General features: G+C 56.2%; 1 long non-coding RNA gene across 1 annotated transcript; it reads left to right on the top strand.

The window, feature by feature from the left end:
• Positions 1–14597: 14597 nt before the first annotated feature.
• On the top strand, positions 14598–25406 carry LOC138850711 (uncharacterized). The gene is made up of 2 exons (XR_011390837.1): positions 14598–14889; positions 22682–25406. It is a non-coding gene; the product is annotated as an uncharacterized lncRNA (long non-coding RNA).

Below are 25406 nucleotides of genomic sequence, written 5' to 3'. Positions count from 1 at the left end.
CTTAGGCCTCTCGCAGCCGGGGCTGGGGGTGTGCGGCCGCCCCCTCCCCACTCAAGTCTCCTAAACGAAGTGGGTGTTGCCCCGCTGGCGGTGACGGCGCAAAGCCCCGCCCAGTGGCGTCCTCACGGATGCCTGAAATTCCAGCACGCCCCCTGCATCCCTTCAGGTTGCGCAATGGGTGCCGGGAATGCCTCTGAGTGCCGGGAATCCCTCGGAGGGGTGTAGACACCTTGGGGCCCTGAGTGGGCCTTGTGGAGACAGGGACGCCCCCGGGGACGGGGCCCAGACCCCGGCATTGCGCACGCTGCTCCTCTCCGGGACGGGCGACCCGCGCTGCCCCCGTGTGTCACGTGCCCCAGGACAGCCTGCGGCCTGCACCACACGGCCCTCGCGTGATCTAGGCCACCCCTGGGAGCCCGGCAGGAGTGCCCTTCCTTTTTCGTTTTCTTGATTTAGTTATATATTTGAAAGTCAGAGTTTACAAATACGGAAGGGGGGGTGGAGAGAGAGAGAGGTCTTCCACCTTCCGGTTCACTCCCCAGATGGCCGCAATGGCCAGGGCTGGGCCAGGCCGGAGCCAGGAGCCTCACCCAGGTCTTCCATGAGGGTGCAAGGCCCCAAGCTCTTCTCTGTGGCTTTCCCAGGCACATAGAGAGCGCTGGATGGGAAGTGGAGCAGCCGGGCACCCGTATGGACCAGCGCCTTCATGGGATGCCGGCGGCACAGGCAGCAGCTTAGCCCTGCGCCCCTACGCGGCCCCACGCCTGCCCATCACGTCGCGGGGCTCAGGTGCTGGGGCTGCCACGCGCGCTCCCTCTGCTTCTGGCAGCAGGAGGTGTGCTGGGCCCGGGGGTGGGGTTTCAGGCCCTGCCAGCCCTAGACCCCTCCCTGCACGTGCCTGCCTCTTGAAGAGCGCTCATTGAAGCACCCACTCTGCAGGCGGGAAGACTGAGGCACGGCTCCCGCTCTGCGAGTCGCGTCTGCAGCCTGCCTGCCTCGGCTTCCGCTGGCAGTTGGGACCGGAGCAGAACTGCCTGCTCGGGCATAGGCCTGGCCGTCGGGGCCTGGGGGTCACTCAGATGTTCCGAAGTCAGCAGCTGTGAGCTTCCAGTCCCAGATCTGTACCTTAGTAACTGCCGGACTTTGGACAAGGCATTTCACCTCCTCGAATCCTCACTCCTCTCAGCTGTAACCCGAGGGCACGAGGACTTTCTCAGCCGTGGGGACCCACAGGGACACGGCTGTGAGTAGAGCACTGGCGCATTTTACCACTCACACCTCCTGCCCCACTTTGTGCAGTGAACAACCTGGGCAACACTACATGACAGCCCTGGGGGATATTTGCCTTGTATGACTGTTAGGAAGACTAAATGAGGTAGTTCTTGGCATTGTGCCCAAATACTCAGAAAGTCCTCAGTGACGAGCAGCTAAGTACGATGACACCATCACAGCAGGCTCAGGCTGGACGGCTCCGTGGTGAAGTGGCAGGTCCCAGGCTCCTCCCTTTACCCCCGCCCACCTCCAAACCTCATAACCTTTCCCCGCCGCCCCCAGCGTCCCACCTCTCTCCTTCGGGACTGGCCGGGCCAGGGATGGCAGGGTTCTGGCCCCTTCCGGCACATTACAGCTTTCAGTTTGGTGAAAGCCCTGGTTATGCCAGGGCCTGCCTGGCAAGTCCTTCTTGCCCCAAAGTGCCGAGGGTTCCGTGGGTGAGCCCTGTCCCCAGCCTCCTGCCTGGGACCCAAGGCAGGTGGAAACTCAGGGCGGCATTCTCAGGTCCCCGAAGCCCCCTGGAGCAGCCATGGCCCCCTGGGCCCCCCCCCCCCCGCCCCTGCAGGCGGCCCTAGGCGGAGCCGGTGGTGGCTGCCAGCTCTCAGGGGGACCTCACAATGGCCCCATTCACAGCAGAGGAGCTGGCCTGCCTGCAGCCCCTGGGGTGATGTTCCCGCCCCAGGGGCCATGGTGGGGGGGGGGTGTCAGAAATGGAGGAAGGGGCTGCAAGTCCGGGATTGGGATAGGCGCTCAGCCCCCAGCACCTTCCCCTCCCACGGCTGGCCGCGGGGCAGTGGGCTTCCCCGGGCCCCAGGAGCGGTAGGCTGCGGGCAGAGGGAGGGAAAGTGTTAGTCATGGGGCATCGGGGGCGGGGATGGCCCACGCAGTGCTGGCATCTGCAGGCCCAGAGCCAGAGGGTGACGAGCTCTCGGTTCTCGAAACTGCCCTTCCAGTAACGACCGGCCAGCCCAGCCGGCGGGCCTGCGTCTCCCGCGTGGCCACGGCTCTCGCCTGGGCCTCCGGGGTCTCTCAGGCCTCTCTGTCCGCATCCACTCTTCTCCACTCCAAAGCCCAGCTCCAGCCCAATGGCTCAGGGCCTGGCTGGCTCCCCACTGCCCAGATGCCCATGGCCGCAGGGTGTCCACGCTGCCTTGCCCGCCCAGTGGCCATTCCTTGTCTGTCTGAGCCCCGGCTCTCTTTACCCTGGGAAACCAGCCCCACCCATTCTCAGGCCACGTGGTTGGGGCGGGGCTCAGGCCTCAAGATAGACTTGTGACCCTCAATCTGGCCAATTAGATGCTCCATGTTCACTCCCGCCGCTCAGCGATTGGCTTAGGACTAATCACATGACCTCGATTTGTCCAATGAAGTCTCATCCCCAAACCTGTGTCTAGACATTTGGAGACTGGAGTTTTTTCCACCGGGCTTGGAACTAGTAGTTTGTTGGCCAGAGCTCTGGTTGCTTGGAAAGGATAAGGAGAAGCCGAGAGGTGGCACAGCCAAATCTTGGTGGCATTGTCTGAGCCCCAGGGCCAGCTGTGCCTGAGCAGATAACCTGAATTTTTCAGCTTCTTGAGGAAATTTCTTTTTCCTCTAAGTCTCTTAGAATTCAGCTTTCTGACTCTTGCAACCCAAGAGTTCTTTTTAAAAAATCTGTATTTATTTATTTGAAATGCAGAGAGACACAAGGAGAGAGAGAGAGACAGAGAGAGAGCTCTTCCATCTGCTGGTTCTCTCCCTAAATGGCCACAACAGCCAGGGATGGGCCAGGCTGTAGCCAGGAGCCAGGCACTTCTTCTGGTCTCCCACGTGGGTGGCAGGGGCCCCAGTACTTGGGCTTCTTCCACTACTTTCCCAGGCTGTTACCTAGGAGCTGGATCAGAAGTGGAGCACCCAGGACAGAAACTGGGGCCCATATGGGATGCCGGCATTGTAGGCAGTGGCTTTACCTATACCACAACGCTAGCCCCCCACCCTCCCTTTAAGATTCATTTATTTATTTGAAAGAGTTGCAGAGGTAGAGAGGAAGAGAGAGAGAGAGGTCTTCCAACCGCTGGTTCACTCCCCAAATGGCTGCAACAGTCAGAGTTGTGCCAATCCGAAGCCAGGAGCCAGGAGCTTCTTCTGGGTCTCCCACGGGAGTGCAGGGGTTCACAGACTTGGGCCATCTGCTGCTGCTTTCCCAGGCCACAGCAGAGAGCTGGATCGTAAGTGGAGCAGCTGGGACTTGAACTGGCATCCACATGGGATACTGGCACTGCAGGCCACTGCTTTACCCGGTATGCCACAGCGCCACACCCCTACCCTTTTAAAAAATTTATTTATTTGAAAGGCAGAGTTACACACACACACACACACACACACCACGCACATATACACATAGGTCTCCCATCCGCTGGTTCACTCTCTGAATGGTTGTGATAGACAGGGCTGGACCAGGCCGAAACCAGGAGCCTGGACCTGCATCTGGGTCTCCCACGTGGGTGCAGGGGCCCAAGCACTTGGGCCATCTTCTGCTGCTTTCCCAGGCCACAGCAGGGCGCAGGACTGGAAGTGGAGCAGCTGGGACTGGAACAAGTGCCCATGTGTCTTAATCATTGTGCCAAATGCCCACCCTGACTCAGGAGTTTGGACCAGTACAGAGGCCCTCCCACCCTGACCTTGACCCACCTCTGCAGCCCTATCGTGCAGAACTTGCCCAGACACCCCACTGCCCTGTGACCCTCCCTGCTCCCGCGGGCCTTCCGCCTGGGGCGTACCCACTTTCCCCTCTTGCACCTGGTCCAGCTTGTGAGGGCCCTGTTCCCACGCCTTCCGCAGCTGCTTCCCGGGGAGCATCGACGCCGCGGCTGTGCACGCTGGCCGGCATCCTTGTTTGGCTGTTGGGGGTTCGTCGGCACATCCATCTCCCACTGGGCTGCTGACTTTCTACGTGTGACTGTTTTTTTCTCAATGTCTGATATCTGGCCTGGCCCGGGGGGATTCCTGTCACATGCCCAGAATTGCTGTCACCCTGGGCAGGCCCCAGAGCAGCCGGGCACGGTGGGGAGGGTGCCCTGCCCTGGAAGCAATCCTTGAGCTGCAGCCCGATCCTGTCTCAGTGCAAAGCGGCTTCCTCTGCCCCAGCCAGCAATCCAGCTCTTTCCCCCTCAACTTCCCACTCATCCTTCGAGGCGCTCCGTACCCTGGGGCATGCAGGGAAGACCGCTTGGAACTTGGACAGACTCGAGTTCAAGGCCTGGCTCTTGCACATGGCACGGGTGTGAGGGGCACATCCCTTCACTTCCTCACGCCCCAGTTTCTCTAAAATGACAAATGCACGGGTCTGTTATGTGCTGAGCATTTATCCACCCTGTGCTGTGGGAACTGCACTGCCCTCCTAGGGGGCAGAGAGGGTGAGTGTGGCCCCAGGCCGTGGAGGGCACAGAGCTGGCGGCAGAGCTGGGCTTGGAGCCTAGGCAGCCTGGCTCTAGGGTCAGTGATCTTCCCACTCAGCTGTCCTGCACCGTCCAGAACGGGGATCTTAGAGCCCTGTGTACCCGCAGCTCTGCTATAGTTCCACCTTCATATCTTGTGAGTGCAGAGCCCAGAGTCCAGCCCTGGAGTCCAGCCTACCCAGAGAATCCTGGATTTCGGGGTCAGGCTGGAGGGAGGGGCCTGTGGCTAGTCCAGGACGTGTCCACTTGGCCCTGGTTGCTTGGCAGGACTCTGCTCACAATGCTCATTTGTCCAGACTGTGGGTCAGTGACTTTGCAATCTGTGCACGCACACGCCAGAAACGGCAGCACAGGGACGGCTGGGCCGGGCCAAGAAGAGCCAGCTGGGAATTCAGAGGCCTGGGACCCAGGAGTCCCAGGGCTGGGAGAACCCAGCTCGGCCACGGCTGACCCAAGAGAGCGTGGGCAAGCACACAGCCTCCCTGGGCCTCACTTCCTTTATCTTTGAAATGCGGGCCCCAATGGGACTCCTTTCAAAGGCCAGCGTTGTGGTGTAGTAGGTTAACTTGCTGCCTACGATGCCAGCATCCCGTATGGGTGCCAGTTCGAGTCCTGGCTGCTCCACTTCCAATCCAGCTCTCTGCTATGGCCTGGGAAAGTGGAACAAGATGGCTCAAGTCCCTGGGTCCCTGCCACCCATGTGGGGGACCTGGATGAAGCCCCTGGCTCCTGGTGTCAGTCCAGCCCAGCCCCAGGCGTTGTGGCCATCTGGGGAGAGAACCAGTGGAGGGAAGAGTGCTAACTCTCTAACTCTGCCTTTCAAATAAAATAAATGCATCTAAGAAGTTGGTAGCCACTTCATCTGGGGGCGTGGGGAGGAAGAAGATGATAGAGTTTGCAGCATCGGTAGTGGTGCTGAGTCTCAGTGTGCTGCTCGCTCATCCCGCTGCCTCGGGTACAGCAGTGTGACCTCAAGCAAGTCACTCAGCCACTCTGTGCTCCGCTCTTCGCTTGTAACCTGGGGTCGCTGACAAAACTGTGACCCGACAGTGGTGTGCCTGGCACATGCAAGGGCCCACGCTTGTTGCCACCCTCCAGCTGCGAGCTCTCCATCAGCTCCCTCCCCTCCCCACACCTCAGTCTTCATTTAGACTTCTCTGTGCGGGGCCCTGGGGCCCGTTTGCTAAGTTTCCCCAGCTCTGCTCCACCCAGCAGGGCAGTGCCAGGTCTGTCCCCAGCACCTGGCCTGGACCGGGCAGCGGCAGGCCCTTCGTCAATGTTTACTGAATTCCTGTGCTTCCTGTAAGACACACAGGCCTGGTGTCTGGGCCAGGCACTGCTCCGGGGGCTCTGCGGGGAGAAATGCATTCAGCCCTTGTCACTCCTGGGGGGCAATGACAATCACTACCCCCCATTAAGTTTTACAGATGAGGGCGGCAACTGGGGCAGATTAAAGGTATGCGATGGGGGTCAGCCTCTGACTTCCACCACCCTGCCCCTCTATTCAAGAGTTGGGGTACACCCAGAGTGCCCAGCTGTCCCCTGTGTGCACGGCTCAGCTCCTGGGACAGACTGCTCGGGCTGCGGGCTGTGGGGCGCTGAGCCATGGGCCCAGGCTCCAGGGCACAGCCTGCCAACACCCGCCACTCCGCCAAGTCCAGAGAGGGCCTGGGCGCAGCTCACATCCTGCTGCTCTTCCGGAGCCCAAGCTCGAGCCGAGGACGGGAAAAGGCAGGGGGGGCTGCCTCCCACGGTGACTCAGCGGGCAGCGGGAAGGGCGAGGGGGAACTGGAGCTGTCCTGCCTTCCTCAGACCCTCGCTACAAGACCGGGCCCTGGAGCCACAGCCTGGGATCCGCCCACCCACGGCCATGGCCACGGCCACGGCACTCGTCCAGGCAGAGGAGGGGCGCTGCATGGCCAAGGCGCTGCTGGCACCCTCGGGGTGAAAGACGCTGCCCTGCACTGGTTGCTGCCTGCAGGGCTGGAGCCAAGGCCCTGGGCAAGAAAATGGGCCAGGGCCAGGGCTGCTGGAGACCCGAGTGCCTGAGGAAGGGTGCGAGCCGAGACGTGGCGCCCCAGCACCGCGGGCACCTCCCTGGGTGGGCACGTTAGCTGGGATGTTTGATGCTGGAACTGGAGCTGTCGTCACACTTCTTCCGGGCCATCTGCCACACCCTGGGGGCCGGGCGACGGTGGGGGTGGGAGTGCTCCTTGTCCTAGCAGTGAGGGGTGTGGACAGCACATGGGATTCCACAGGCCTCTGGGGACTGGGAATTTGCTGGAGGCACCGCCGGGAGGCTGGCCAGTCAGGTGGCCTGCCCTGCACTTCCCCCACCTCTCACACTGGGGGTATGAGGCACGTGGTTAAGGCAGCAGACTTGCTTTCTTACTTACCCATTTTACAGATTTCAGAGACAGAGAGATGAGCAGGTCTCCCGCCCACTGGCTCACTCCCCAGACACCCACACTAGCTGGTCTGGACCAGGCTGAAGCAGGGGGACCAGAACGCAAGTCGGGGCTCCCATGTGGGTGTCAGGGACCCAACCACTCGAGCTATTGCTTGTGGCCTCCCAGGGTGTGCATTCGCAGGAAGCTGGAATTGAGCGTGGAACCTAGACTCGAACCCAGGCCCTCGGATACGGGATGTGCACATCCCAAGTGGCATCTTAATCGCCAGGCGGAACACCTGTCCCTAAGGCAGCACGTTAGAGTTAGACCCTGTGGTTTGGCACGCTCACTGCCTGTGCTGCCTTAGGCCAGACGTGTTATAGATGCTCTGAGTCTCAGTTTCCTCATCTGTAAAATGGGAATAACAGCAAAACCTGGTATCTTTTCCAGCTCCTGCTTTGTGCTGATCTAAGTCACTTATGCTATCTGAATATTTTTATTGTTTTTTCCAAGAGGGCTACAAAGGTAAGACATTTTCCCAAAGTCATCTAATCCTCGATTCCTTGTGAAGCATGGGCGGTCCACCTCTCGGGCTGGGTCAGAGATGCACCCAGCTCCTTGTAGGGGCCTTGTGCTCCAGCCCCACTGCACACTCGTTCTTAGGATGCCCGTATCCCGCAAGTCTGCTGGTTCAAGTTCAGGCCACTCTGTTGCCATTCAGCTTTCTGCTAATGCATCCACACCGCTGTGGGCAACAGGTTCAGCATGCTCCGGCCTCAGCTGTTGCAGACCTTGGGGGAGTGGGTGGACAGATCGTTGCCTGTTACAGGACAAACTGAAGGATCTGACATCAACGTACCGCGGCCCTGGACTCCCGATCAATCCTCTCCTGCACCTGCCATTCGCTGAGGGCCGTTCCAAGCCTGGTTTCTGCCAAAAGCAAACCCCGGAGATGAGGAGATCAAAGGTTCAAGGCCTCTGTATGGCGTTCCCATGGAAGCCCAAGTGACTCCCGCCTCCAACGTCTGTCTGTCCCTTCTGTCCGCGGAAACCTCAGTGTGGCCAATCTGATGGGGAGTAAAGTGAAGTCATCATGCCAGTTCCTCTGCCCATGACCTGGGGATGACCCAAGGGGACACGGGGGCCTGTGTAGAGACAATGGGACCAGCAGGATGGAGACGGAAAGCAATAGGGCCTCACTACCACACACAAACTTGACATGTTCTATTGTAACCCTCCCACGTAGGCGTTATTTCCAGCTGCGGAGACTGAGGCAAAGTGGGGTTAAGCAGCAAAGACGGGGAGACCCAGGGGGTCTCGCCTAGACAATGCGCCATGAGCCGCGCCCCCCCCACCCCTTTCCACTGTAGGTGTGTTCAACGGATGGGTGCACCTGAAGCTCTCAGGACAGTGCTCGGCGCGTGGAAAGCTCTCCATTCCTGAAATGGGAGCTCGGTGGAGATGTGACTACCAGACTCAGTTGGATAATTACCGAGAGAATTTATGATTTCCCTGGCTCCTGGCCCTGGCAACCTGGCGTTGACGGGCTCAGTGGTTCAGTGATGGTGTCAGGACTTGAGGACTTCCCGTCTCCTACTCTGCCGCCCTCGCTGCTGGTTTCTGCCCAAAGGCACCTACCTGTTGATAGCAAGATGGCTGCCAGGAACACCGAGGGGACCAGGTGTCCAAGCTTCTCCCCAGCGGGGAGAAGAAGCCAGCTCCCTAAGCCAGACTCCTTCCGACTGGGCAGGCTGAGTCCTGTGGTCCCCCCCCCACCCGGACTATCCCTGGTCACAGGCCCAAGCAAGAGGAAGACTGCTTTAGACTCCTCTGGATCCAGCAGGAAGCAAGACGGAGTGGATTTTCCCAGAAGCAGGGGCCTGGGGAGGAGGGTTCTGTTGGGAAGGCCCGGGGTGGGGGGCTATGGGCACGACTGGAAAGGGCTGCTGACCCCTACGCCCGGGGGGGCCTGCGGGGAAACCCCTGGGCCGCACATGTAACTTCAATACAATGCACCGCATAGCGTCCAGGGCAGCCAGATCCTGGGGAGGAAGCGGTTTATTTGGACTGAGGGTGGAGGTGTGTTTGCGGGAGGTCCCTGGAGGCTTCCCTCTGATTCCTGAAATATGAGAAGGAGTTATCCAGCCAGAAAAGCCTGGGAGGAGGGTCAGAGGGCATGGTGCATGGAGAGGCCTGTGAGCTCCACGGGGCAGGCAGAGTGGCCTGGGGGTGGGGAGTGTGGAGACAGAGGCCCGCAGCAAGCTCCACTGGCTCCTGCCACCACCCGGGGCCGAGAGGACAATAGTAGCAGTGACCGTGACCGAGCCACTGCACAGGGGTCGGCGCTATCTAGAGGGGAACTGTTACACCCCCATTTTACAGATGGGGACGGGGAGGTCAGAGAGGGTCACATGGCAGACAAGGTCAGAACTGGGCCATGCATCTGGTTGGCCCCACAGCTGGTGCTCTCCACACGCCCTCTGCCACCCTTTGCAGAGCCCCCATGCATGGGGGGTGGGGGTGGGGGTGGGGAGGGCCTTGGAGTGAAGAGGGAGAGTCCCAGCAGGCCAGTGAGTCATGCCATGAGTCACTGCAGCTGGCCGCAGCCTCACAGGGGGACCCGCAGCTGCGGGTGTCAAAGGGAAGGCGGGGTGTGTCTATGGTGGACGGGGAGGTGGCCACCCGGGCAGCCCAGCCTCCTGATCAGCCTGGGAGACAGGGAAGAGGTGGGGAAACTGAGGCAGGGGTGAGGGTAGGCAAGGGGGCTGTTGCTCTACAGGACTTGAGCAGTAATTCTTGACGTCGTGTGGGTGGCCCGGGGTCCGGAACACAAAGCTACTTCCCAGTGCGTTGCGCCAAGAGGATTTGCCTTTCTTAGGAAAACACAGACCTGGGTTGAAAGCAGCGACTGCCTTGACAGCTTGGCTTTTTGTTCTGCTTTTCCACTTTTTTTTTCCCCAAAAAAATGTCCCTACAAGGAGCCTAATGGACTCCCACTCAAAGCAAAAGAATCATCAGATGCCTTATTAGGATCCTGCCATGGGCTCTGTCTGCATCGAGCTATGGCTATAAGCACAGAGGTCTCTGCAGGCCACCCTGGAAATGATTCAGCTTGCCCACTGGGGGAGGGGCGCCGAAGGCCGGGACTGCTGGAAACATTGACAGTTATCTCGCTGGAGCCTTGCGTAATCCCTGCAAAGGTCTTTTTTGTTCTTGCTGTGAAGAGGAATAACCAGACCAGGTCTCCTCAGGCTGCCCCGAGGTCTTTCCCTGGGGTCGCTCCTGCTGTTCGCAGCTCTGTCCCTTTAAGCGCCATCCTTCTTGGAGACACCTTGGCTCTACCCTGGAAGGCAAGGCCCAGGCCGGCTGCCCCGGGGAGTCTCCAAACCCAGAGGCTGCTTGCACTCAAGCAGGTACCTGGCATCTCAGGAGGGAAACCATGAAGATGGCCCTGCCTGTCCCACGTGGCCCCTGCCTGTCCCACGTGGCCCCTGCCTGTCCCATGTGGACTTGCCTCTACTGGGGTTCACATCAGTGCTTCCTCCCCACACCCTACGGGGGACCCCAGCTGGGGCAGGCAGCTCATCCCCACGCCCACCAGAGAGGCCGCACAGACCCTCCCCGGCTGGCGGAGGGCCTCCTGTCCAGCTTCCTTCTCCCTACTCCCCCATCTCAGACCCCGGCCGGGTCTGCTTCTCCCACCTTGAGCCTTTGCATGAGCTGGTCCCTGAACCGTCCTGCTCTTCCATCTGCCCAGCTAATATCTACTCACCCTGCACACCTCGCGTTCGATGGACCCTCCTCCAGGAAGCCCTCCATGATCAGTCACCTCAGGGGCCTCTCCTGGGCTCTCATCACACCCAGCGCTTCGCCCAGCTGTGCTGCTTTCGCCCCCGCTGTCCAGCGCTGGGTGCTGGCTAACCTCTATGTGCCTCAGTTGCTTCATCTGTATAATGGTGCTGAGCTCAGAGCTGTGACGATGACAGAGAGCTCAATGTAGATAACACTCTGGGCTTCGTGTCTGGAGGCGGGGACACACAGGATAAGCCGTGCAGAAGCTGCGGCCGTGGGCAGGCAGCCTCTGGAGTGTTGGTCTGCTCCCCACTGGGCCTGATCAAGCGTCTTGAACCCTTTGGCTGGGTCCCAGCACCCAATCTACCTTCAGGGCCTAGAACCTATTATTATTCTTCCAAGTTTTCTTGCTAAATAAACGGAGCAATCCATTCAAATGAGCACACATTGCAAAGCATGTGAAGCTGCTTCTTTTTTGAATTCCCCACCCCCCCCTTTTAAATTCTATCCGGTGAAGTTCCGACTCTAACCTCTGCCCTGGCCAGCGCGGCTGTGCTGCCGGGCACCAACCCCGGCGCCAGGGCTGAGGTTCCAGCCCTGCGTACTCCCATTTCACAGATGGGTAAACGCTCTGTCCCCTTACACAGTTTATCTGGTTTTCATCATAGCACGTGTGGCCTGCGACGGACGTACTAGGGGAGCAGACAGCATTTTATTCACCGGGGGCGGCCACGGGACCCGGATGCACCTGGCACCCCCAGGTGCTCCGCTGGTATCCGTGTTCGACATCTCTGCTAGCAGGAATCCTCCTAACTCCTCCACTCTCCTGCAGGACAGGCCAAGGGAGTTGCCCCCGTTCTGGGCTTTCGTAGCACTGGAGGTTACGTCTGTTTTCCCAAGGTCCACAGTCCCCAGGCTTTTCAGTCGTGGTGTTCTTAATCGGCCAGCGCAGTCTGGGAGGCGAGATGTGACAGCACGGCCTGGCCAAGGTGAGGTGTGGCAGTGACTAGCGCTCGTGGAGTGTTGGGCGTGCATCCGGCAGTGTCAGGGCGTCGGGGGGGGGGTAGTGTGTCACCCCCAACCCCATTTATCAGAGGAGGAAACTGAGGCTCAGGGAGGGGAAGAGGCTGCTCTGGTCCTTCGTGCTTGACTTAGCCAGCAGCGTCCGACCTAGACTCCCTGAACTGGCACGCAAGGGCCTTGGCTGCGGTGCCCCTTGACCTTTCAAAGAAGTAGCCTGGGGGCTCAGATCATGGTGCAGTGCGTTAAGCTGCCACTCGCAACGCTGGCATCCCATATGAGAGCCCGGGTTCAAGTCCTGGCTGCTCTGCTTCTGATCCAGCTACTGCTGATGCACCTGGGAAGGCGGTGGGCGATGGCTTATGTACGTGGGCCCCTGCACCCACGTGAGACTCCCAGATGGAGTTCCAGGCCTTGGCCATTTTGGCCATTTGAGGAGTGAACCAGTGGATGGAAGATTCTCTCTTTCTCTGTGGCTCTGCCTTACAAAAAATTTATTTGTAAGAGAGAGAGAGAGAGAGAGAGAGAAACACTGTTGCAACTGAGTGACTCCCCAAATAGCTGCCATAGCAGAGGCTGAGCAAGGCCAAAACCAGGAGCCAGGAGCTCCTACTGGGTCTCCCCCATGGGTGGCAGGGGCCCAAGTGCTTAAGCCATCATCTGCCGCGTCCCTGGTGCATTAGCAGGGAGCTGGACAGAAGCCAAGTAGCCGGGTCTTGAGCTGGCGCTCGGGTATGGGGTGCTGGTGTCCCCAGCAGCAGCTGAAGCCTCGCGTCGCAACGTCCACCCAGGAAGTGATACGTAGGCAGCAGCTCTCACACCCAAAATGGAACAGGGAGCTCTTGACAGTGGTCTTCAAACTGCAGGAAACGGCAAAGATGGCTGGAGGTGCAGGGGATCCCCAGGCCCCCTGGAGGCGGTGGGGTGGGCTGCTGCAGGGAGGGCGGGCGCCGCACTGCCTCCTCTGGTTTCCAGCACGGGCCGCGGCGGGTGCGTGGGGCTGATCCCAGGCTGACCTGCCTGGGCGGTCCAGCCCCGGCGCCAGCCACGGCAGGGTGGCCCCCGCAGGAGGCTGGCAGAGAGCTGCCGTGGTTTCCCGGCGATGAGCACACAGAAAGCCTCACGCAGGGAGAAGCCGCGGGCGACCCCTGCCTCCTCGTTTGCTCGGGCGGGAAGGGGGAACTCCTTGGGTTGCGGCTGAGCAGCCGGCTGCTCCTCCCTCCAAACCTCCGGGGGCTTACATTTCATCTGGAGTCGTTTCCAGCAGGCAGGAAAGTCGCAAGAGGAGCACGAAGAACTCTTTACCTAGAGTCACCAATTTCGGGGGTGGGAATAGCGCATTTATTCCCTGTGTGTAGTGAGAAGATATAGATATGTGCACAGAGTCAGATATGTAACTGGATTGGTCAACGTAGCTATAAACACACACATGTATTCTTTTCTTGGGCAGATTGCCATCGTCGCTCCCGTCACCCCTTGACATGCCGGCGTTCGTCCTAAGAACAAGGATCTCCTCCAACGGTGCTGGATTCAGGGCAGTGAACTCTGACCCAATGCTTGGGTTGTTTTGTTCAGTTTTTATTTGTAAGGGAGAGAGAGAGAGAGAGAGAGAGAGAGAGAGAGAGAGATCTCCCAATACTCTGGTTCCGCTTTAGATTGTATAAATCTCTCGCCTTTTACTGCAGAGATCGCCCAGCCGCTGTTCACTCTGGGCCAGGAGCCCGGAGCTCAGTCCAGGTCTCCCACATTCGTGGCAGGGACCCAAGCACTTGAGCCATCGTTTGCTGCCTCCTGGGGTGCACATTAGCACAAAGCTAGATCAGAAGCAGAGGAGCCAGGACTCGAACCGGGCACTCCAATGTGGGATGACCCAAGGCCTGCCCCAGATTCTGTACTTCAGTCTGTGAGTCATACCCTGGTCCTGCCAGTGGACCCAGTAACGTTCTTTGTAAGAGTCTCTCCCCTCTAGTACAAGATCCAGTCCTATTTGCAACGCGTTTAGTTGTCACGTCTCTTTATTCTTCTTTAACCTGGAGCAGCCACACCACCTTTCTTGACCTTGAACTTCTGAAGACTTTAGACCTTGACCTTGAACTTCTGAAGACTATAGACCAGTTACTTCACAGGCCGGTCCTCGATCTGGGTACGTCTGGTATCTCCTGCTGATGAGATTCAGCTACCCATTACGAATGAGGCAGTGTGTGTGTGTGTGTGTGTGTGTGTGTCCCAGGGTGTCGCCCCCTGAAGCACCTGCCATCTGTCTGCCTTAAGACAGCGAAGTCAAGGTTGATTTCGATCACCTGGGGCTGGCGTTCCCACTGTGTAACTGATCATTGTCCCCGTGGCCAGTGACAGGCAGTCTGCGGGGACACTTTCAGGTCACGTAAATATCCTGTTCCTGCTGATTTCGTGGTGTTTATTTCTGACCAGTGGGACTTGGCGCTAGTGCCCTTCGACCTGATTTGTCTTTGTCATCCTCTTCTGCAACCCTCCCCTGGTGCGGGGGGGGGGGGGGCTGGGCAGGGCCGCTTCCCTAGGGAAGCTTCGAGGGCCCACTGCGTTGGCAAGAGAGGGCTCGTGTGACTCGGACACGCTGCCCTCTGCCCAGGAGCCTTGCCAGTCCCTGCACTGGTGGGTGGATCCGTGGCTGAAGGGTACGAGCAGGTGCAGGGGGAGAAAGGACCCCGCCTTCCAGGGCGTCATCTGGAATCCAAGGGGTGGGAAGAGCAGATAGGTGCTGGGCTCACCTCTCGGCCCCCTGGTCGTGTCTGTGGCTGGCTCAGCCAAGGCCGTTGTCCTTCTACCATGGACAGTCCCTGGGGCACAAGGCCGCGGGACACAGGGTTCTGCACGAAGAGCGGGGGTCCCGGTACAAACACAGTCACTGCAGCCGGAAGCATGGCTTTATGCCAGGGGACTGGCGACTGTTTCGTGTGGGAAGCAAACAAAGGAAGCCGGAGCGTCCGAGTGACCAGCAGGTGAGCGGGCTGGGCCTGGGCGTGGGCCGCGGCTGGGACAGCATCGGCCCTGCTGCTTCTCCGCCCGCTGCCCTGGTGGGGGCTCGGCTGCCTGCAGCGTGGAGGACTCATTATTCTTGTGAAGCGTGAAGGGCACCTGTCAGCTTTGAAGAAATACCACTGTGTTGGGAATTTCAAATAGCTTCACGTCCCCTCAGCCGCCTGCTGCGAGCCGGAGAACTGCCTGGTCAGGCCCCAAAGGACCGAATAAAGGACCCACAAGTGCGCAGGGGTGTGGGGGGGGGCGGGAACGTGCTTATTCCAATCACTTTCCTGCTGGAGAGGATTGCGGGTTCTTTGCTCTGCTGCTGGGAGGAAGCCGCTGCGTGGTGGACCACCGCGTGGATTCTCCTGTTAGAGCCGTTTCTTCGTGTTAACGGTCACAGCCATACTCTGAGGTCAAAGGGAAAATGGGAGAGGAGGCATCTGGGGAAGCCTACTGGACGCAGGACACTGCCCACGTGGCCTGGGTGATGGGAAGAAGGCAGGGCCTTGTGAAGTTGGCATAGACTCGGGGTCCAATCCCAGCTCTGCCTCCTGCCAGCTGCTCGGGTTGGGCAAGGGACTTAATCCCTGTGAGCTCAGTTTCCTCTCTACAGCACGGGGCTGGGACATTCAGCTTGGGTTGTAGGTACCGCATGAGACGGCTGTGTGCAATGCATTCAACAGACGCACACGGAGTGCTCAGTAGACCTCTGGTGATCGTGTAGACTTTAGTGAGGAGGAGGAGGAGGAAGATGGTGATGGTGATGGTGATTTCTGATTCTCCAGGCTGCTATGTTAGGCTTGTCCAGGGTGTTGGGCCTAGGCTGGGGTTGGGGTGGAGAAGGGGGCCAACCAAGTAGTGGGGGGCGCTAAGCTGAGGTCACCAGGCACAGAAGGTCGGCATCTGCTGGCCACCGCTGTCAGCGCCTGTCCCCTGAACAGCTCCATTCGCAGCAACACTCAGCACCATGTTTGATGGCTGTATAGTATTCCATCACATAGATGAACTGTGTTTCACTTGGGCAAACTTTAATTTCTGACAGCAGCTGAATATTCCAATAGCTAAATGGGCCATATGTTGTTAGGGCAGCAACATGGTAGCTGAGAATTAGAGCAAGGCTTAGAGATCGCCACTCATTTAGCCAACATTTTTTGAGCACTGTCTTTGGATGGGGCTGTGGGCCACATGTTGGCCGTACAAAGGTAAAGAAAAGAGACAGAGGCCTGGTCTCATGGAGCCTGTTGTCTAAAGGGGCGACAGACAGAAAACAGAGAGGCCTGAGTTTCATTTTTTTCTTAAAAAAAGTTTTACTGGGGTTGACGTTGTGATGTAACGGGTTAAGCTGGTGCCTGCAATGCCAGCAGCACCTGTGGGTACGGGTTTGAGTCCTGGCTGCTCCATTTCTTTTTTTTCTTTCTTTCTTTTTTTTTTTTGTTTTTTGTTTTTTTGTTTTTTGTTTTTTGTTTTTTGACAGGCAGAGTGGACAGTGAGAGAGAGAGACAGAGAGAAAGGTCTTCCTTTGCCGTTGGTTCGCCCTCCAATGGCCGTCGCAGCCGGCGCACTGCAGCCAGCGCACCGCGCTGATCTGAAGGCAGGAGCCAGGTACTTCTCCTGGTCTCCCATGGGGTGCAGGGCCCAAGCACTTGGGCCATCCTCCACTGCCTTCCCGGGCCACAGCAGAGAGCTGGCCTGGAAGAGGGGCAACCGGGACAGAATCCGGTGCCCCGACCGGGACTAGAACCCGGGGTGCCGGCGCCGCAGGTGGAGGATTATCCTATTGAGCCGTGGCGCCGGCCAGCTGTTCCATTTCTTATCCAGCTCTCTGTTAATGCACCTGGGAAAGCAGCAGAAGATGGCCCAAGCACTTGGGCCCCTGCACCCACGTGGAAGACCTGGAGGAAGCTCCTGGCTTCAGCTTGGCCCAGTCCTGGCTGTTGTGGCCATTTGGGAAGTGAACCAGTGGATGGAAGACCTCTCTCTCTCTCTCTCTCTCTCTCTCTCTCTCTCCCTCCCTCCCTCCCCATCTCTCTGTGATAAATACATACATACATACATACATACATCTTTTTTAAAAAATAGTTTTATTTACTTCTCTTTTAGTTTGAGAGGTAGAGAGAGACATAGACGAGCCTACCCAGGTTGAAGCTAGGAGCAAGGAACCCAATCCAGGTCTTCTCCATGGGTGGCAGGGACTCAGCCGCCCGAACCGTCACTGCTGTCCCCCAAGACCTGCATTAGCAGGGAGCTGACACCGGGAGCAGAGCCAGGACTCAACCCCAAGCACTCGAACACAGGAAGTGGGCTCCCAGCCCAGACGCTTAACCGCTGTGCCCAATCCAGCCCGGAGGCTCCCCCGCTGCGTGATCTCCAGGAAGTCACCGCCTTCCCTAGGCCGCGGCCTCCCGGGGCGGGCAGCGCGTGCGCAGCGTGAGAGGCACAGGAGACGGACAACGCACATTCCCGCCTTCTTCTGATGACGGGCAGGTGTCCTCGGCTGTTTTCCATAGCTGTAACCGGGCCTCCGAGACTGGCTCACCCATAAAGAATGCACATGTATTTAGCTCACGGTTCTGCAGACTGGGAAGTCCAAGGTCAAGGCACTGTGTCTGGTGGGGGCCTTCCTGCCGGGGGGACTCTACACAGTGCTGGGGCAGCACAGAGCAGGGAGCACACATACAAGAGTCAAAGCCAAACTGGCTTTTACAACAGATCCACTCTCTAGAGAACTCATCAACCCTAATCCATTAATCCCTGAAGGGATGAATCCACTCATGAGGGCGGAGTCCTGGTGACTAATCAGCTCTCAAAAGTCTCACCTTGGGGGCCAGCATTGTGGCACAATGGATTAAGCTGGCATCCTGTATGAGCGCCAGTTCAAGTCCCTGAAGCTCTACTTCCGATGCAGCTCCCTGCTAATAATGCACCTGGGAGGGCAGTGGAAGATGCCCCAAGTGCTTGGGCCCCTGCACCCACATGAGAGACTGGGCTGGAGTTCCAGGTTCGTGGCTTTAAAAAAGAAGTCTTACCATGGAGCCGACGCTGTGGCACAGTGGGTTAAGCCGTGGCCTGCAGTGTCGGCATCCCTTATGGACACCAGTTTGAGTCCCAGCTGCTCCATTTCCAGTCCAGCTCCCTGCTAATGCTCCTGGGAAAGCATAGGAGGATGGCTCAAGTGCTTGGACCCCTGTACCCACATGGGACACCTGGAAGAAGCTCTGGGCTCCTGGCTTCGATTTGGCCTAGTCCTGGTTGTTGCAGCCATTTGGAAGTAAACCAGCAGATGGAAAATCTCTCTGTCTCTCCTTCTCCCTGTACCCCTGCCTTTCAAATAAATAAGTAAATCCTTAAAAAAAGTTTCACCTTGTCCCATATTTTAATACATTGCAGTAAGTATTGTTTATTTTTTTAAGATTTATTTATTTATTTGATAGGCAGAGTTATAGAGAGGTAGAGGGAGGGAGGGGGGAGAAAGAGAGGGAGGGAGGGAGGAGGGAGAGAGAGAGAGAGAGAGAGAGAGAGAGAGAGAGAGATTGAGAAAGGTAGATCTGGGGCCGGCGCTGTGGCGCAGTGCCTTAAAGCCCTGGACTGAAGCGCCAGCATCCCATATGGACGCCAGTTCTAGTCCCAGTTGCTCCTCTTCTAATTCAGCTCTCTGCTGTGGCCTGGGATGGCAGTAGAGGATGGCCCAGGTCCTTGGGCCCCTGCACCCGCATGGGAGACCTGGAAGAAGCTCCTGGCTCCTGGCTTCGGATCGGTGCAGCTCTGGCTATTGTGGCCATCTGGGGAGAAAGCCATCAGATGGAAGACCTCTCTCTCTTTGCCTCTCCTCTCTCTGTGTAACTCTGACTTTCAAATAAATGTTTAAAAGAAAAAAGAGAAAGGTAGGTCTTCCATCCACTGGTTCACTCCCCATATGGCCACAAAAGCTGGAGCTGGGCCAATCCAAAGCCAGGAGCCAGGAGCTTCCTCCAGGTCTTTCCATACAGGTGCAAGGGCCCAAGGACTTGGGCCATCTTCTACTGCTTTCCCAGGCCACAGCAGAGAGCTGGATCGGAAGTGGAGCAGCTGGGACTCGAACTGGCCAGTTCTGCAGGTGGTAGCTTTACCTGCTTCGCCACAGCGCTGGCCCCAGGAAGTTTTTCTAAACCCTCTACTATTTGGAAGCATTCACTAGTCAGAATGGTGGACTCGAGCCATCGATGCAAATACGTCACCAGGGCTCTCGGGGCCGTGATCCCACACCAAGGAATTCCTGCCTCAGAGCCTTTGCATGAGCTGTCACCATTGCCTAGAGCAAAGCCTGTCCAGATGTTACCGGGACTTCCTCCAGGCCTCTACTCAAACTCTTCCCAGACAGGCCTCCTACTCTGGCCCTGGGCATTCCTCCCCGCCCCCTACCCGGCTTTGTTCATCCTTGGAGCTGTCGTTTCCTGCCGCCTTCCACTGTTTGGGTAGCTGTTTATTGTCTGTCTTCCCAGATGGAATGCAGTCTTCATGACCGTCCTGGGCCTGGAACAGTGCCCGGCACGTAGTAGGGCCTCAATAAAAATGCAGGCCAAGAGTGAACCAAGAGAGGCAGCGACTGCTCGTAACCCTTCTCATGTCTGCTGCAGTCGGGAAGCAGTGAAAAGCTGCTCCAATGAAGGGCGAAAACAATCCTTGGAAACTGAATACGGTGTCTTATCTGGGGGGTGGGCCAGGGCGGGCGGGGGCGGGGCAGGAAGTGTTTCCTCTCCTGAACTGCAGCAAGAGGCTAATGGCCTCCGTGGCCTCCGCTGGGATCCAATGCAATTAAGGCCCTGGCTTCCAGTCAACCCGGGTTCCCTCCCGGGCTGGAGCGGCTTCCAAGTGACAAACTGAAACCTGTAACTGCCCCAGGATGAGGCGGTCTGCGGGCGGGTAGGGTTTCTCCTCCCAAGGGGGCAGGTCTGCAATGTGGCTCAGTGGTTTTAACACAGTGTGTGTGTGTGTGTGTGTGTGTGTGCGCACACAAGAGAGAGAGAAAGAGAGCTGGAACCTCCAGCTTCAAATGACAAGGCATCCCTGGGAGGGAAGCAGCTCCATGCCTGCAGAGGAGCCAGGTGCACAGGGAGGGGTGTGGGCTCTGGGCTCATCTCTGCGCCCCCCACCCCCACCGCAAGCTGGGTGACAGGAGGACGAGGAGCTTTGCCTGAGGTCACCCAGCTCCCAAGGCAGAACTGGAAAAGCCACTGCCCAAAGCTGAGGCTTCTGTGCGCACAACAGGGTCTTTCACTGTTTTTTCTTTCTTAAACCAATGTTTGGATTGGTAAGACACACATACCTATGACAAAAGTGACGAAACAAAATAGTGCGTGAGCAAACGGATTCTACCTCCGTCCCCAGTAGACACTGTCAGCAAGGTGTCCGTCCACAGAGCAATGCAGAAGTGACATACAGATACACAGGCAATCTGTAGATACACAGCTGTGATACACAGCTATCACACTGGATCAGTATAAAAGACCTAACAGCGTGATGATTTTGAGTCTTCCTAATAAGGAATAGATTATGCCTCTCCATTTATTAAAGCACTGGCAAGGATTTTGTGAGATTATGTGAGTGAATATATATATTTCTCAAAAGCATTAACTTTTTTTTCAAATAGAGCTTGCACGTATTTTTTCCATTTCTTAGATATTTTGGGTTGCTTTTTAAAAATTATTTATTTATTTACTTATTTGCAAGGCTGAGAAATAGAGATATAGATAGGGAGCCCTGTCTGCTGGTTCATTCCCCAAAGGCCTGCAAGAGCATGGGCTGGGCATAGTGGAAGCTGGGAGCAGGAGCCCAGGCCTGGTCAGCCGTGCGGGTGGCAGGAATCAACTCACTTGAGGCATCGCTGCTGCCTCCCAGAGTCTGCATTAGCAGGGAGCTGGAGTCAGGAGCCAGCCAGGTCTGGAGCCCAGGTATGCAGATGTGGGACAAGGCTATCCCTGCTGCTCAGCCAAATGCCCAGCCCACTGGTTGCTTTTCATTTGTTTATTTTATTTTGAATGATTTATGTATTTGTTTGAAAGGCAGAGTTACAGAGAGAGGGAGAGCCAGATCTTCCATCCATTGGTTCACTCTACAAAATGGCTGCAACAGCTGGGCCTGGGCCAGGCTGACGCCAGGAGCCGGGTGCTCCATCCAGGTCTCCCATGTGAGTGGCAGAGGCCCAAGTCCTTGGGCCATCTTCCACTGCCTCCCCGGGTTTGCTAGCAAGGAGATGGATCAGAAGTGCAGTAGCTGGGGCTTGAACTGCAGTTCAGATGGGATGCTGGCTTTGCAGGTGGTGGGTTAACCTGCTGCACCACAGCACCGGCTCTGTTGGTTGATTTTTTTAAAGTTTTTTTTTTTAAATTTTTTATTTATTATAAAGACAGAGAGAGAGAGAGAGAGAGAGAGAGAGAGAAAGAGAGAAAGAGAAAGAGAAAGAGAGAAAGCGAGCCAGAGAGCCAGAGAGAAAGAGATATCTTCCATCCACTGGTTCACTCCCCAAATGGCTGCAATGGGAAGAGCTGAACTGATCTGAAGCCAGGAGCCACGAGCTTCTTCTGGTTCCTCCATGCAGGTGCAGGGGCCCCAGGACTTGGGCCATCTTCTACTGCTTTCCCAGGCCATAGCAGAGAGCTGGATTGGAAGTGGAGCAGCTGGGACTCAAACCGGTGCCCACATAGAATGCTGGCACTGCAGGTCAGGGCTTTAACCCGCTGCACCACATGCCTGTCCCATGTTGGTTGATTTTTATAAATGGTAAAGTTTTGTATGTAGGGAGATACTGATTTAAAAAACTAACTTTTTCCCATTTATTCATTAATAAAAAGTTCATAGTACAAGCCTTTTATCCCAATTTAAGTACTCAGTAAAAGATTAACAATAAACCCTGGATGGCACAGACATGATTTGTTTGGCATGATTTAAACATTTATAAAACAGCAATTAACATTTAGTCTATCACATGCCCGCTTTTTCTTTTTTTTTTAAATATTTATTTTATTTATTTTAAAGAGTTACAGAGAGAAGTAGAGCCAGAGAGAGAGGTCTTCCATTCACTGGTTCACTCCCCAGATGGCCACAACAGTTTGAGCTGAGCTGATCCAAAGCCAGGAGCCAGCAGCTTCTTCTGGGTCTTCCACAAAGGTGCAGGGACTCAAGGACTTGGGCCATCATCCACTGCTTTCCCAGGCCACAGCAGAGAGCTGGATTGGAAGTGGAGCAGCTGGGACTTAGAGCAGCCAGGACTTGAACCAGTGCCCATATGGGATCACCACCTTGCAGACTGGAGCTTTAAACCACTGTGCCACAGCACCAGCCCCCACTCTTGCTTTTAACAAAGTAATCCTCAGATATGATAACAGATACACAATTTTGCATTTAGAAGTATTATTAAGAAGACTAAATCTCATTGCAAACAAAATTTAACCCATTAACTATAAACTGTCATCCTGTTTCCTTCTTTACCTTGCTGTTCTGTGTCTTACACTGAGCTGGTCCAATTTTAAATATGGATGACAAATTTCTAAGATTCCTTTGAAAATTTTTAAAATACCGGTAATCCATAAACACCATCACCAAGCATATCATAAAGGCACTAAAAGTAGCTATGGAACAGCTGTACTCAATAATTAGCCTGGAAAATTTCTACAGGTTGTAACTTATGACTTGTTGACCACGAGCTACGGGAGGATGACCTTTCTACGCAGTCACTTTCATGAATTTTCATCTAGTTGGTAACAGATGTTGTCATTTTCCTTTGGCGCGCAGGTGGAGACGACGGTTCCAGTAGGTCCTGTGCCCGTGGACACCTTGTGATTAGGCTCTCTTGGATGTGAACGAGGTGGTCCTGTACCGATGTGAACGCTCCCTTCTCTCCTGTCTTCCAAGCCTCTGGTGTACACAGGAGCCACCCCCCGCCCTGACAGAAACGGAGCCTCAGTCAGGCCAAGGAAGACACAAGTGCACATGATTTGTCTAAGATGGCAAGCGGTGGAGTTGGGGTTTGAACTGTTAGAAAATATTTTGTCGTGGGGACCATGGGGCAAAAGAGCGATGGGTTTTGGGGTGTGCAGAAGCAAGAGGTGAGATTTTCCTGAGTGCCTGCGCAGTGCCAAAACCTTAATGCATTACCTTTTAGGTCAGCACTGTCAGCAGCTGGCTGGGGCCAGGGCCAGGGCAACAGGTACAAAGAGATAGCTCTCTCTCTCTCTCTCTTTTTCTCTTTAATTGATTTATTTGAAAGGGAGAGTGACGAGGGCAGAGAGAGGCAGACAGACAGCTCTTCCATTTGTGGTTCACTCCCCAAATACTCATAACAGCCAGGGACGGGCCAGGCTGAAGCCAAGAGCCAGGAACTCCATCCGGGTCTCCCATATGTGAGGCAGTGGCCCAAACACTTGAGCCATCATCTGCTGCCTTCCAGAATGTGTGTTAGCAGGAAGTGGGATCAAAAGGGGGTAGCCGGGATTCAAATCAGGCACTCCAATCTGGTGTGTTCGTTTCCCTGCCCAGCACTGACGCCCCAGATCTGGGCTTACTCGTAGGCTCTGTCACTTAGCAGCTGTGGGACCCTAAGCTTCAGTTCCCTCTACTGTATCCTTGTTATAAACAACACCTGGAAACCCTCCTTCCTTCCCCCTTCCCAGGGTCCAGCTACTGCAGTCTGTGGCCAGGAAGAACATCTTGGCCGATGGACCCACTGCGTTCCCAGAGTCTGAAATGTGTCGCCAACTCTTGTGTTTGTTGAGTGACTGGCTTCCTCCAGGAGAGCCCGCTGCCTCCAGAGAGGCTGGAAAGCTTGGTGCTTTTGTAAACAAAGCATTCAGGTTAAATTTCAGCCAAAATTATGGCTAAGTCACAATTAGCAGAATTTTATTGGATCGAATCCACACCATGAGGACACAATGGAAGTTCAAAGCTGAGTAGGAATTTTCCATAGCTGAGTTGACTGACATCACCAAAGGTTAACTGAGCACCTAATTATGTGAGAGGTATAGTGAAACAAACATTATGAAACTTGGGAGAGGGGAGATTAAAGGGTAAGCTTGCAATTTATTGATTCTTTCACGCAGTCTGATTGGATTGTGTGGGTTCCTAGTATGTGCCCACCGCTGAGTTAGGCATAGGAGAGCATAAATAATAACTGACATTTATTGAGCACTGACTGTATGCTAGGTACGTGTTATGTACTTCACACTTATTACCTTGTTTGAGCTCCATAAGAGTCCTTTGAGGTTGGTGTTATTCTCACCGAATATGAGAAAAATGGGCATGGAAAATACAGCTGGCTCAAAATCGCGCAGATGGGAAGCGAAATATCTCGCTCAGGTAAACGTGTGCGTGACAAGGTCCTGGCTCGCCCGGAATCTCTCAGTTCGTCAAGGAAGGAGGTGGCAATAAGAGTATTCATAATAGCCAACATCTATTAAATGCTTATTACCAAGTACTTTCTGTGGATTAGCTCTTAATCCTCATCATGACTTCAGGAGTCAGACGCGTGGGTTCCTTTGACAGTGCTGCGGAAACTCCCTTGGGCGAGATGACTTGCCCAAGCTGCGAATCAGCTGGCTTGCCAAGGAGGCCACAGTGGGAACTGCCACCCTCGCAGCCTCACCGAGTGACGTGGGACCCAAGGCAGCGGCGCGACCCGGAGGCAGACAGAGGATCGCTCCCGTGTGCGTGGCACAAGGCGGCTTCTTGGAGGAAAGCTTTATTTGAGCTGAGCCTCGAAGGATGGGGAGGAGCCCATCTTTCCCCACACCCACTTAGGGTTCAGCGCAGGGAAAACAGAGTCCCCGACAGCCACGGGTCTGAATCCCAGCTCCACCGTCTGCCCGGCTAAATGACGGTGACAAGCGGCCCTCTGACCCTCAGTCTCCTTGCTTGTCAAATGGGGACAATGACAATGAGGGGAAAAATGTGACTGGATATGAAGTCAGCCAGCTAGCCAGCGTGGGAGCCTGGTGGCTGGCGGTGACCGCGGTCAGATGGGTGCCACGGCGACAGCTAGGGTCACCAGAGGCCTGACCCGGGGCCAGGCACCATCCCACCTAGAAGAACTCGACGATCCTGTGCAGTCGGTACTGTTGTTAACCGCATTTTACAGGTGAGAAACTGAAGCGCAGTCAGCTGCGGTGAGCTCGTAAACCCGAGGAGGGACTGAACCCAGGCAGTCTGCTGCCCAAGGTGCAGGAAGCGGGCTGAGACTGCGCGTGCGCAGCACTTCCGAGTTGGGGGCGGGGGGCAGGAGAGACCTTGTCCTCAGGACTCTTCCCGGAGGGGCCGCCTGTCCTCTGGAAGCCTTGGCCTTTTGTGAAATGGCCATCTTAAAGCAAGCTCAAACCGCTCGGCTCCCCAGACTGGGAGAGCAGCCGCATGCCAAGTGTATGTCGGAGGTAAGGACACCGGCTGTCCCACTCAGCACATGCACTCATCCTGTAAGTTTTTATTATGTACCAAGACCTGCCCCTTGGGGATAAAAGCCATAAACAAA

The sequence above is a fragment of the Oryctolagus cuniculus genome, chromosome 7 (assembly GCF_964237555.1).
Source record: "Oryctolagus cuniculus chromosome 7, mOryCun1.1, whole genome shotgun sequence".
Classification (NCBI taxonomy): domain Eukaryota; kingdom Metazoa; phylum Chordata; class Mammalia; order Lagomorpha; family Leporidae; genus Oryctolagus; species Oryctolagus cuniculus.
The sequence above is the reverse complement of the archived record's forward strand: the minus strand, read 5'-3'. Positions and strand labels throughout refer to the sequence as shown.